The sequence below is a fragment of the Apis laboriosa genome, unplaced genomic scaffold (assembly GCF_014066325.1).
Source record: "Apis laboriosa isolate Shangri-la unplaced genomic scaffold, ASM1406632v1 scaffold42_cov153, whole genome shotgun sequence".
Lineage (NCBI taxonomy): Eukaryota > Metazoa > Arthropoda > Insecta > Hymenoptera > Apidae > Apis > Apis laboriosa.
In genome coordinates, this window is record NW_025223257.1 from 97,761 (window position 1) to 110,789 (window position 13,029).

The window sequence follows — 13,029 nt, forward strand, 5'->3', positions numbered from 1 at the left end:
GATACGACACGCAAGGAACGAAACGAGCCTGGCACGAAGAAGAGGCAAGGAGGAAAAGGATTGAAACAAAGGATTCGCGATTGTCCGGGGAGGAGAGAAAAGAGAGAGAAAGAGAGAGAGAGAGAGAGGGGCAGGGAGGTAGGTGGTAGGGAGGCAGGCAGGCAGGCAGGCGGGCGGGCGGACAGAGTTTCCTCCCGCGAAATGATTTGGAGAGAGTAGGAGAGGAGAGAAGCGATGCACGCGGCACCGCGGTATAATTACTGGTCGTATGTATCAGACACGCAATCAAGAATGAATTATCGCGGAACCACGCCTCCTGCCAGCGCTCAACCGGGCACAACAATGCCGGCGCATCACGAGCAGCGACCCGGCTGTCGATGATGTGTGCTAATAGTCCCCCCCGTGGTTTTCGCCCACATAGTATCCAGATCCCGTGACACGATTTTTTCTTTCTTTCTTTCTTTTCTCTTTTTTTCTTTTCTTTTCACGCCTCTGGCCCGCGGCCGTTCGCACCACTCTATTCCTCTATTCCTCGCCGCGCCTAAACCGCCCCTTTTCGTTCGTACGCATATACGATCGTTTCCCGATGATTTCTCAGATCCATGTTAATTCAGAGGATATTGGGATTAGGATAATCGTCGATTAGGAACGATCATATACGTTCGTAAAATCGTGTACGCTCGAGCGAGCGTTGAATGGATGAGCGTATAGGGCGGAAGGAAATAAGATATTTAAAATTGTACGGAACGTCCGCCGCGCGGATTATTGATTTCGATTAATTTCGGGGGTTGAGAGAGAGAGAGGAAAGAAGAGAGAGAGAGAGTTTCGATCGAGAGGAAGGAAGGAGGGGATGAACGAATGCGACCGTAAAAATGGAACGATATTTAATTCGACGTAACGAGAACGCCGTGTTTCCTCCGTGCCTCGGGGAGAGGGGGAGGTGGGAGATAATTAATTGATCGTTTAATCGGGTTTCAAAATTGTTTAATCCGCCAGCGATAATTTCATTCGATATTCATAATCTAATTTATTAGTCCGGATACGCGATGAATTCGAAGGCACGAAATATTCGCTGCGAAACGATTTCAACGAATATGATATATATTTTTACTCGTTCCATTCGTTCCGTTGTGACGAAACATCGCGACGTATTATACATCGCGGGGATAACCAACGAATTCCCCCCCCTCTTCTTCTCCTTCTTCTTCTTCTTACCAGCCAGAGAGTAAGCCAGCGTAGCGTAACGAACCGCGTCCAAAAGGTGTCCTCAAGGGTTTCGGGGAGAAGAAGAAGAAGGAGAGGAAAAAAAAAAAGAAAAAAAAAAAAAAAAGGACCACGGCCGGGTTCCACGCCAGCTAGAAATCCCTCCTAGATTTTAGGACCCACCGCTTTTTCCCCATCATCTGGAACGCTGCCGGATGACCCAGGCAAGTCTCGACCCATAAAACCCGAAATAACTCTTAGTCCGGGGCCACCTCCTCCGCTCCACCACCCTGCTCGGACAATATCAAAGGAGGGGGAGGGGGTGGGGCGGGAGTCGCGTACAGGAAAGGAGAAGGAAGGGTGGGCACGTAATAAATTCGCAATTTCCTTATTACGGGTAATGCCCCGGTCGGTGGGCGAGCTCGCATAAATATCCCCGGTTCCGGTGATCCTGCGACTTCCGGTCAGCCGCAATGACTTATCCCGCCAGTCGAAGGGTGGATACAGGGGGAGGAGGGTGGGAGCGGCCAGCCCAGCCAGCGAGGCGGTGACCGGGGGGTGAGACGGGGGCGGCGGCGGGGGTGCAGGTTTCGAACTGGTTTCGCAAAAGAGGAGGGCGATGCTCGCGATGGAATTTGTCCCCGACGGTTCCGCCCTCCTGGATGACCACTGATAAATTTACTAGTAGTACTACTACTCCTCCTTTCTGCTCTCTTTCCGCTGTCGCGCTTGTCTCCTCCCCCCCTCCTCCTTTTTCCTCATCCACCCCTTCATTTTCCTCTTTCTCCTCCTCGTTTCTTTTGCACAGCTTCGCCCCAACTGTTGGCTCGTCGTCCTTTTCCTCTCATCGCCGTTCGATGTCACGTCGATGTGATTTTTCTTTTTCTCTTTCTTTTTTTTATCGGGGTGTATATCTCGTTTCCTCTCGATGCTTCGGAAAGGGAAATTTTCAAAGCGTGTTTAGCACGGCCAAAGTTTTCCTCGAAAACGATGCGAAAATTCGTGGGGGGGAGGGGAAAAGGAGGAGGAGGAGGAGGAAGGGGGTTCGATCCGGTGGCGACGTTTAGAAAACCGCGGTGGGTTCCTTCGGTTCGGTATCGGTTTTGTTTGTCCCATCGTTTCCACGATTCCCCTCGTGGACGACAGAAGTTGGAAAAAGCGGAGGGAAAACGCGAGAAACCTGCAACCTGGCGTTCCTTTCCCCCCGCTCCAACGTCGGTGGGGCAAACAGAGGAGAAAACTTTTCCATATGAGAAATTGTGCTCGAACCGGCTTTACCGGAAATTTTGGACCGTTCCTCTTTCGCTCCCTCTCTCTTTTTTTCCACCCCCTCCTCCTCTCAGTCGTCCCCGATACACTTTGAGACGCGGAGTTTAATTCGTCGAGTGGCTTTGATCCTCGCGTCGTCACTAGCGAGCAGCAATAACCTTAATTGCTTTCTTTCCGTTCGCTTTATTTTTCATCGGTGCATTAAAACTTTCCCTTCCCTTAATCGAAACGAGGGAAAAACTATTTTTCCGCATCTTATCGATAATTAATCCGTCGACCGGTTCCCGATTGATTGCCGGACCGTGACGAAATAGAAGCGAAAAGAGAATAACTCGCGCAATAACGACACTCCCCCTCCCTTTAAATAATAATAAAATCTTTCGAAACGAGCCGCGAGATAAGTTGACGCTATTTACGGGTTAGATCTATCTGGCGAGCGTTTGTTTCTCAAACGAGGTTATAACGAGTATCCCAGGGCCGCCGTAAAATTTCACCTCGAATCGGGGAGAGAGGGGGGCTGTCCGAGCTCGCGCATCCCCCGTTAAATTACCCTTCGTTGTGCTGCGAGCAGTTTCCATAAAACACCGGGCATATATTTATCCACGCTATCTCTCCCCAAGGTACGATCGTTCCGACAATCTGTTTCGTTTATCGCACCCACCCCCTCCACCGAGAGGATCCTCGCTCCCCTCGCCCCGCCACCGATCCGGAACTCGCTTCCGTCACGCCTAAACATCCGGTCGAAAATGATTTCTTTTTTCCTCCCCTTTTTCTTTTCTTTCCTTTCCTTCTTTCCTTCTTCTTCTTCTCTTCCTTCTTTCTCCTTTTCGTGCAATCTCTCGCCCCCTTAAATCTGTCTTTCGACCCCGATGGTTTCCATTCGATGGTCGAATGAAGAAGGAGATCATCGGGTGAAAAAAAAAATGGGTGTCACGCTCCAATAAAACAAGCAATATCGCGATGTCCCGGGGCCAAAAGATGTCCCCGGGTTATCCTGCGGGGGGTCCTGACGACTCCCCCGGTGCGCGTCCCAAGGTATATTGCTCCCGGATCATCGCGCCTGCATCGCATTACGGGGATGATATCACCCCTTTTTTCCACACGTACGGACGACGGGCACGCACACGCGCCGACTCATATTCTTCCCGGGCACAATGCGGGATCGCCGTATGAGAAACGTGCGGCCGTCTGCGAATTTTCGCGGAATCGCGTATATTGCGTGCCTCGATATAATCCCTTTGTACCGATTCCTTCGATCGGCGCGAATTACGGAATCCTCTATCGCATCGCTCAATCGTTCAGATCGCGATTTTTCTTTTTTTTTTTTTTTTTTAAAAAAAAACGTACCAGCTCTACGAGATTCTACCGTACCGATTTACGTATTGCACGGATACGTGTACGGTTACATTACAAAATGGCGAAATAAATCGGTGTAAAAATAGAAAAGAAAAAGGACAAAGGATGATTCTCTCCTTTGGAAGGAGAAAGAAAAAAAGAAAGAGGAAGAAGAAGAAGTAGGAGGAGGAGGAGAACGAGGAGAAAGGGGAGTGTGCGGGATCGACGATGAACTCTGGGACGCGGCGGTTTTACCAGTCTAATGAATCTTTTCAATTAGAGAGGGGATTGGAGGTTGGAGAGAGGGAGGAGGAGGAGGAGGAGGAGGAGGAGGAGGAGGGTGGAATACGATCGAACCGCGCGTTTCATTAAAGGACGCTCGCGTGCAATCGATTCATGCACGTCCCGCGGAGCGATAAATGCCCTCGACACAGAAGGACAATCGCTTCGACGTGGCGCAGCCATTGATACCTTTAGGGAGGGGAGGGGTGGGGGGTGGCGGCTGGTGGCAGGAAGGAAGGAAGGGAGACAAGGATGCGAGGCCAGCCATTGGGATAAAGGCCCGATCACGCGTGTAACGCGCGGATTATTAATCGCAGAATAATTTGACGCCCCGGCGACAGAGGCGGTGATGCGCCCCCTCCCCCTCGCCCCGCCACCGCCTCTGCCACCCTCCGCCACCCTTCTTCATCTACGACGGAGTGGATGAAACCAGCCACCTCCAGCCACCTCCACCGTGGCGACGTGGAACGGTTCGGGCCCCAGTTATTGGCTTCGCAGATTCGCGCTAATGTGTCTTCCGATAGTTCATAACGCTCGATGCCTGGAAACGGGCAGGATCGTGTTTCGACCCCTCTCTCTCTCTCTCTCTCTCTCTCTGTTGTCTCTTTCGCTGCATGATCCGTGCTCACGGAGGTTCACGGAACCGTGAACTCGTAAACCGGTGTTCCTCTGAGTGGAAAACGTATGGGGTTGGGGCGAAGAAGTTTCGAGGAAGAAGCTTGGTTACCCGTTGGTGTTCGTTGAAACTTTTCGGATCGAGAGTTGATCCGCGCTATTCTTTCTTTTTTTTTCAGAGAGAGAGAGAGAGAGAGAGAGAGAGGGAAAGAAAGGAGAGAGGGGTGGAAGCGAAGCTCACCGAACTCGAGTTTCGAAGTTTCCCTCGGAATTAATTCGCGTTTATTCTTTTTTTGTTACAGGAACAACGTTGTGATCCGGCGCTGTTGATGAAAGAGAATGGAGATGTAAGTAACGTTTTATTTTTTATTTATTTTTTTTTCATCCAAATTCGTATACTCTCTCGTCATACTCTTTGGAACACGAGGAACTTCGTTCGCTGATCGATCTCTCGCATCTGCCCGATAAACTTCTCATTGGAAAAGCAAATTTATTGGAATCGTTGTGCGGATTTAATCATTGCCAATCGTTTTCCAAGAGTTACATTTGAATATGAAGATATCGAAATATGTTATACCTTCTTTCGAAAGGAGAAGAAGACGTAGCATTATGTCGCGATGTGATAGATTAGCAAACACGGAAACAGCGAATCGGATTTTTTTTCCTCGAGGAAAACCTTCTCGCGAGCAGGGACGTTATGAAACGTAAACCTGGCACAGAGATAGGATTCTATTGGCGAGGAGGGAAGAAGAAAGGAGAGCGAGAGAGAGAGAGAGAGAGAGAGATCCAACCCGATCCATAATCCCGACGGAAGCCGCGAGCGAAGGTGAGGAGCGTGGAGGCGAAGGAAAGCGAGGGAGGCTAAAGGGTAAGCAAGCGAGCCAATGTTTAATGGAGGCTTCCCGTCGGCCGCTTCTTCTTCTTCTTTCGCCGCGTCTTCGCGGCGATGTCGGTGGCAGTCGAGGTTGCCGGTGGAGGCGGTGGACACGTCATTTATCTTTTACCCTTCCTCCCGCTGGAGAGCACGTTCTCCACCTCTCTGCCTCCTACCTCTCTGCCCACTGCCACTCTTGGTGGCGCCATCTTGGCAACTCCCACTCTCCTTTTCTCCTCTCCAGCTCTCTCTCTTCGCCCTTCTCGCTTCTCCGCCGTTCGTCTCGCACGCTCTCTCGCTATACACCTCTCTGTCCCCGTTTGCCTCCTTCTCTCGCCTCGGACTCTCCCTAACGTGGAACAACTCTCCGCTCTTCTCTCTCTCTCTCTCTCTCTCTCTCTCTCTCTCTCTATCTCTCTCTCTCTCTCTTCTTCCCTCTTCCTCCTCGGCCTTCTCTTTGTTTCTCTCGTTTTCCGCCTCCATTCCATCCTCGCCTCGTCCCCTCGCCACGGACCGCCTCACGGAACCCCCCTTCGCTTCGCCGGCTACGGCAACAACCGTTTCCCCTGCGTCTTAAGCTGCGTGCCTGGAATAGTTGGCAATTATTCGGCACAGCCCGGCGATCCCCTTTTCTCCGTTCTATCGCTCCAGGTACTACCCGCTACCTTACCTCTTTGCACACACCTCTTTGTTTCATCCACGCTTCTTTCACTCGCCTCGTCGACATCGATAAGACGTCCGTGAGATGGATGGAGCGGGATCGGCGAGGTGACACCGCGCGATGAATATTTATATCGATTTACGATACCTGTCCTTCCCCTGTCTCGTGTTTCATTTCTCGCCGATATCCTCCGCGACAAGAGGAGAGATCTCGCCTATTCCTGCTCGCGGAAAATCGTGAAAAATTTCTTTCTCTCCTCTTCTAAATGCCGCTTCCCCCCTCCCCCCTTTACTGTTCTAAAAATGCCTCCCTCGTCTCCCTCGTCCAATAGACCCTTAGCCGGCTAATTCGGGCGCAAAACTCGAAAATTCCCCGAAATTGTCACGGCGAATCCATCGAATCAATTCATCCCGGTGGCGCTCGAAAAAAAAAAGGGGGGAGAAAAAAGGAAAAAAAGGGGGGTGGGAAGGGGGGAGGTCCTTTGGGTCGCGTAGTTTCCAAAGCGATAACGAACCTTTGCCACCGGTATCGAGGCCGAAGTTCGTTAAAATCCGCGTGACGGTGGGTGGTGACGAGCGCGCGGGAGTGCAATTATACGACGTCCTTTTTTAATCGGGCCAGGACACGGGGTTACCGTTAATTACGAGCGCGCGGGCACAGGACGATGCGAATTTCGAATTACCCGTGGATAGGCTTTGTTCGCCGCTTTGCCATTGTGCCGGCCTCCCCAACCCCTCTGTCCACCCAACCACCCCCCCCTTCCGATGGCTTTAAAACCATCCGCTACTGGTAAACGCGTTGCAAACGAACTTTCGACCACCATTGTCGACCGCCTCGATGCGCCGCGGGATTTTAATCGCGGCTGCGCGCCCAAATTTCCCGCTCGCGGCTCCGTGAAAACGCGCCCGCCGCTCTGATCGATGCGCTCGCCGATGCGTGGATCCGTGCAACGTGCTTTGATACCCGGGACGCAGAGAGGCGGCCGCGGCGTACCGTGATTTTTAATTGGAAATTATATCACGAGGAGTAAACGCGTGTCGATCGAACGAATTCGCGTGGATCGTGGATCGATCTCGATCGATCGATGAAGAAAAATTACTATTGGTATTCGAACCGCGTATTTAGTTTCGTATCGCGTGGTTGGGATAGCCATCTTGTGATTCATCTTGTGAGCAACAGAGGTAAACGGTTCATCCGGAAATTGATTCGATGTCAGAAACAAAATTAGAAATTACGATTCGTACAAATTTCCCTCCGATCTTTCTGATTACCCTTGTGGAAGAAGATAGTTTAATTCATACGGATTTTTTTCTCCTTTCCAATCAAATAAACGATTCGAACACGTTTGAAAAAAAACCTCGTTAGAATTTTTTCCTCCCGCGATAATAGTTTACGAATAAATACAAAGTCGGGCGAATTAAATAATTCTCCGTTGTTGTATCTCTCTGCTTGATCATCGCGACGATCGAAGTAAGAAAAAACAAAAAAAAAGGAGCTGAAGAATCGCGACACGGAAAAAAAGAAAAATAAATCGGGTCCGCTCGGCGACGGCGGAGAGCTGGATCACGAGTTTCTCCACAGGTTTCGCAAGTCGGTATTCGGTAGTCGGCGCACGTAGCCCAGGGCCCCTCTCGTGGAATATTAGCTGGTAGTTGGTTCGAGCCAACATTGGGTCGAGCTCGCGAACGACAGACGTGCATACCGTATTAAGCCCCCGGGGACTTTGCCGCCGCGTTACCAAACACCGACACGCTCCGCGTCGGCCAGCTCCAACACGCGCGCTGCCGGGCGTACGTACGCGGCAGGCCGTGAGACTGTCTGCTGCTGCGCGCCGCGTATATCGGCGCACCGTGTGCAAATACTCCGGTATTCATGAATCCCGGTGCTCGGCCACAGGAAATGCACGCTCGACCACCGCGAGACCGCCTCTTACCCACCGCTTCCACCCACCCCCGCGAAACATAACCTTGATCGGGTGGACGTGACGACGGCTACCATCATTCGCTTTCTCCAATCGATTCCTTGTGTATTTATACTGTGAAACGACGTTGTTCTTGCTCCGTGATTCGAAACTCTAGTTTTCTTTGTATATACGTGTTGGAAGGATGGAAGAGGGATTTATTATTCGAAAATTTGTAGAAGGTAACTCAGGAGGGTCCGGTTAAGGATTCTTCCCGGATTGGAAGAACGACGATATGGCGCAACGCGATTTAAACGAAATGCTTTTTTGACGCGAGAAGGTTCGGTTGCACGGAGGAATTGAAAGGAGGAACTCGTTGTCGCGATAGGATAGGAATCGGCGTCGAAAAAAAGGGGAGGGGAGGGAGGAAGAGGGGTCGAAGGGGGCGAAGGTTTCCGCGGCGAAGCGTCGACGATCCAGGTCGACGAGTGGCAATTAGGCAAATGAATAATTTCCAGTGAATTAAGCCAGACTCGCTCGACGAAAAAGGCGATAATGCGAAAAGCGACGTAAATAGAAAGAGGAGAGAGCGGGAGGGAGCGAGAAGAGGGAGTGTAGCCTATAGAAAGAGGAAGAGAGAGAGAGAGAGAGAAAGGACGAAGGGACGGCGGAGGGAATGAGTGAAAAGTGGCGGAACTAGGAGGAGGAGGAGGAGGAGGAAGAGGGAGGAGGGAGGAGGATCGTACGAGATGAAGGGTGAGAAGAGGTTGTTGGCGCACGTGCATGCCACCCCTTCGCACGTGTACGTGGTTTTTTTTTTTTTTTTTTTACTTGTGCACGACGAGATTACAACTGTTCTTCTCGATATCCAACGTGGATAAATGTGTCCTCTCCCTTCTACCTACCTTCGACCTACCTTTCGCGTGGTGTACTCGGTTATATGCACTCGGTGGTGCAGCTCGCGGAAAAGGGAAGGGAGAGGGAGAGGAGGAAGAAGGAAGCGGGAAGGGGGAAAGAAAGAAGGCAACGGCGCAATCAAACGTCAATCCCAAGCGAGTAATTTTCAAGTAATTTGTTTCCACCACGCTGGAAAAATGTTTCGTTTTGCGTCGTTTTGCCGCCACTCGTTCGCGCGCCTTACTTTCAATCGCAACCCCGTTTTACCAGTGGCGGCGGTGGTGCGCGAGGACATTCTAAGAAATAATTACGGAAACGTGGCTCGCTCGGACGGAAATTTCATCGTTTCCCACCAGCTGAACGGGAGGGAAAACTCGCGTCGAAACGAAATCGCGTTCGATTTAACGCCTTGATAATTAAACATCCGGAAAGGAAAGAAGGGCGCAAGCGTTAAACGAGACTCTCGAGACAAAACTACCGTCCTTTTTCTCTTTACTTTCTTCTTTCTTCTCTTTTTCTTTTTCTTTTTCTCTCGATCCGATTCCGACACGGTAACAGCGATTCCGACAGGAAATATGTAAAGCAAAGCGGCGACGATTTGCTCCTTTCCACCCCTGTTTCCAACCACCACGACCCGTGTCTCCGCTTCGTGTATCCTTTGCCAGCCTCTGACTTACATCCAGCCTGGATTNCCGAAACAAAACTACCGTCCTTTTTCTCTTTACTTTCTTCTTTGTTCTCTTTTTTCTTTTTCTTTTTCTCTCGATCCGATTCCGACACGGTAACAGCGATTCCGACAGGAAATATGTAAAGCAAAGCGGCGACGATTTGCTCCTTTCCACCCCTGTTTCCAACCACCACGACCCGTGTCTCCGCTTCGTGTATCCTTTGCCAGCCTCTGACTTACATCCAGCCTGGATTTACGCGCGATATATTTGTTTTAAAGTCCCGGATTCCCGTGCCTCGCAGTCCCGTTCCCGCCCCATTGCCTGGTTTGTCGTCTTTTTTCCCTCCTCCCCGTCGTCTCGTGTATTTATGAGGGCAGAAACGTAGGGCAGAACGTGTGCGGGAGTTATGGCCCGAATAAGTGCTCTCGACCTCGGACCAGGGATTCTCAAACGGGGGAAAGGAGAGAGAGAGAATCGGGGGAGACCCCCGTGGAATTTTTCCCGAGCTTTTTTTCACGGCTCTCGTTCTCAACTTTCGTTCCTCCCAGATTTCCATCCCTTTTCATCCTTGTCTCGAAACATTTAACCCACTCACTTTTTATCTAGGAGAGGAATTCAACAATTCTTCTTCCCGATATATCTTTCGACGAGATATCTCTCTTTCTTTCTCTCTCTCGTTCCATGTAATTGAAAATTTTCCCGGATACACTCGTCGTTGTTTTCGAATTTGCCTGGTTGGTCGAAATACAGAGATATTCCAGGCAGCCATAGCGAAGCGCGAGCGCCAATTTCGCTCACGGGATTAATTCTACGGGTTTATTTCCCTCGGTCCCGATAAGTCTTCCCGACCTTCCTTTGATCTACCGCCGCTGGCAATCAGATATTGTTACGATTGTCGCGCGGAGAAACGAGACGAAAACGCGTCTCGGTCGGGCTTCGCCACAGTTTTGGGTGTTCGTTAAGCGCGAACAGATAATGAGAGGTCGGTGCAAAGAAAATACACGGAATTCGTGTCTTAACGACGTACAACACCGCGTGGAAACAACGCCCTCGAGAGGAATCAATCTGTTACTACTAAACCAAAAAAAAGGAGATACATTATTTTCCATTATTTTCCAACGGAGAAATCTCTGAAGAAAAATTCGAGAAACCTTCGTAAAGCCATTAACTCTCGGGATCGAGAAGAGGGAAGAGAGGAAAGAAGAGACTCTGTCTGGAAGTGGAAACTGGAAGGAAGAGACTCTGGTCTGGCCTGGTCTGGCACGGCTCGCTTTGCTCGTCTCTCCTCGACGTCTCCTCATTCAGGCGAAGTCTAATTAAAGTGCAGCTGCAAGTTAAATTAAAACACGATGATAATGTTGCCGGCAGCCAGCCTCTCCCTCCCCCCAAGTTCGGGGAAAAGGATCTTTCTCCGAATCGGGGGAAGAAACTGGTGGAACTTAAGCGGTCGTAAGCAGCCGAGCAAACTTCTCCTTGGGACTTGGGACGAATGAGTTAAACAGTTCGGTGGCGGCGATCCTGCTTCTTGTTCCCGGTTCGCTTGTTCCGCGGATAAAAGCGGGGAATACTTACTACGGTATCGGCTAGCTTAATCGGCTTTCAACTTCGGCGCGATGAAACTTTCGTCACGCGCGTTTACTTTCCCGGTCAAAGCTCGGCCAACCTCGAGCGAAAAAAGAAAAAAAGAAAAAGAAAAAGAAAGGAGAAACTGGCGCTTCTAATTCGTTACGGCGAAGCGGGAAATTCTGGAAAATCGTTTCGCTCGTGGCGATGCATCGGAATTTTTAATCGATCTCTCGTTTCTTTCGCGTTTCCCCTTTGACGGATTTCCCCCGATCCGAAGACACTTGCGCGCCATTTCATCACCGACCTTCGAGAAAAAAAAAAAAAAGAAAAAGAGCCGCGTCGGGATTAAAAACGCGGGTAACCTTGAGGATCAGTGAAATTTCATCCGCGTATAATTCTTTTCATCGGCGGGAAAAGAAGATTTTTCACGGTCGTTTATTTGGAACGACAACTCGTCACGTTCAAGAAACGACGTCCGTCGTTATATATATATATATATGTATTATATACGTATTATACATATATATATTTCAGAGTGTAACAGGTCGTTGCGCGTAATTACGCGCGTAAGTTTATTACGCGCGAAGCATAATTAATATTCCGTATAACGCAATTCGATGCTTCAAGTTTCTGGAAACTGGATAAATGACTTTCGGCGGCCGACACTCCACCTCTTCCGCCAAACTTTCCCTATATCGATATTCCGTACACAATCGCTTCTCATTCTCGCGATTTTTCTTCTCGAATTAGGGGTAGCGACAAAAGGGGTAGCGACGAATCTCTCGAAACGCTCTTCGCCCTCAACCGTTTCGAGAATCGCGACTAAAGACTAAAGAATATTTCACCAGGATATCGGTGTCCTGTCCAGTGTCTCTCAATCCCTCGATCGAACGATCGTCCGATCCAATTCCTCCAAGATCCAGAACAAAAAAAAAAAAAATCCTATCCTCGTCCCACCACCTTTATTCGTCGACCGTCGACAATCACATCTCGCCGCCCCAATTCGATTTCAATCGAAATTTCCCTTTCCATTTCCTCGCCGATTCTGAAATTATAGGGTCAGGGAAGGGGTTGCAAGGGGTTGAGAAACACTGTGACGGAGATGTCGCCGAGGTGGGGGGGAGGGGGAGGGCTCGGAACCGGGTGCATTGTGGTCGGAGATAGAGATGGCTATCGGGGTGCGCCACGCGGTAATTGCCAGGAACTACGGGGGGAAATTAAAGCTGCCCCGGTCTTCCGGCACCCCCATTGTCGGTACTCGCGACACTGTTCCCGGTACCGTTCTATTTATCAGGGACGAGCCAATGGCTGCCCTCCGCTGACAGGCTCCGTGTCACTGTGTCACCGGAATCGAAACGCTCGCTTTGTCGTCCGCTCCTCTCTCACTCTACTTCTCTATCTATCCGCCCCCCTCCTATCTATCCTCCGCCTCTCACCTTTTCCCTGCTGCCCGCTCGCTCGCTCGCTCGCGGCTGCGAGCACGCGACCATCGAGATTGCCCTGCGCGTTGTATAGAGGAGGTCGAAGGGGGCCGCAGCCTCGACAAGGATCGGCTAAATGGACGCTTCAGAGTCGGCTCTATTAACCGGTCAATCCGGTGCCGCGGCTGAAAAAATGTAAAACGTCCTCCTCCTCCTCCTCCTCCTCCTCCTCTGAATCGACGGCCGACTTTGTTTCCCGCACAACGCGCTCGTTGCCCTCGCCCGGGCTCTCTACGACTCTCTTTCTACGAATCTTTTTCATTCTCTCAGACGACGGC

General features: G+C 50.6%; 1 protein-coding gene across 16 annotated transcripts in view; it reads left to right on the forward strand.

Annotated features, from left to right (window-relative positions):
* LOC122716132 (transcription factor Sox-2) overlaps positions 1 to 13,029 on the forward strand; it is a 270,718-nt gene that overhangs the window by 95,063 nt on the left and 162,626 nt on the right. For 14 of the 16 annotated variants that reach the window (XR_006346957.1, XR_006346951.1, XR_006346950.1 and 11 more), the window contains one exon: positions 5,007 to 5,051. The gene's annotated coding sequence lies outside the window, so the exon portion shown is untranslated. Of the gene's footprint in view, positions 1 to 1,636; positions 1,649 to 5,006; positions 5,052 to 13,029 lie in introns of those variants that run through there. The other 2 variants (XR_006346959.1, XR_006346963.1) reach the window with 2 other exon arrangements.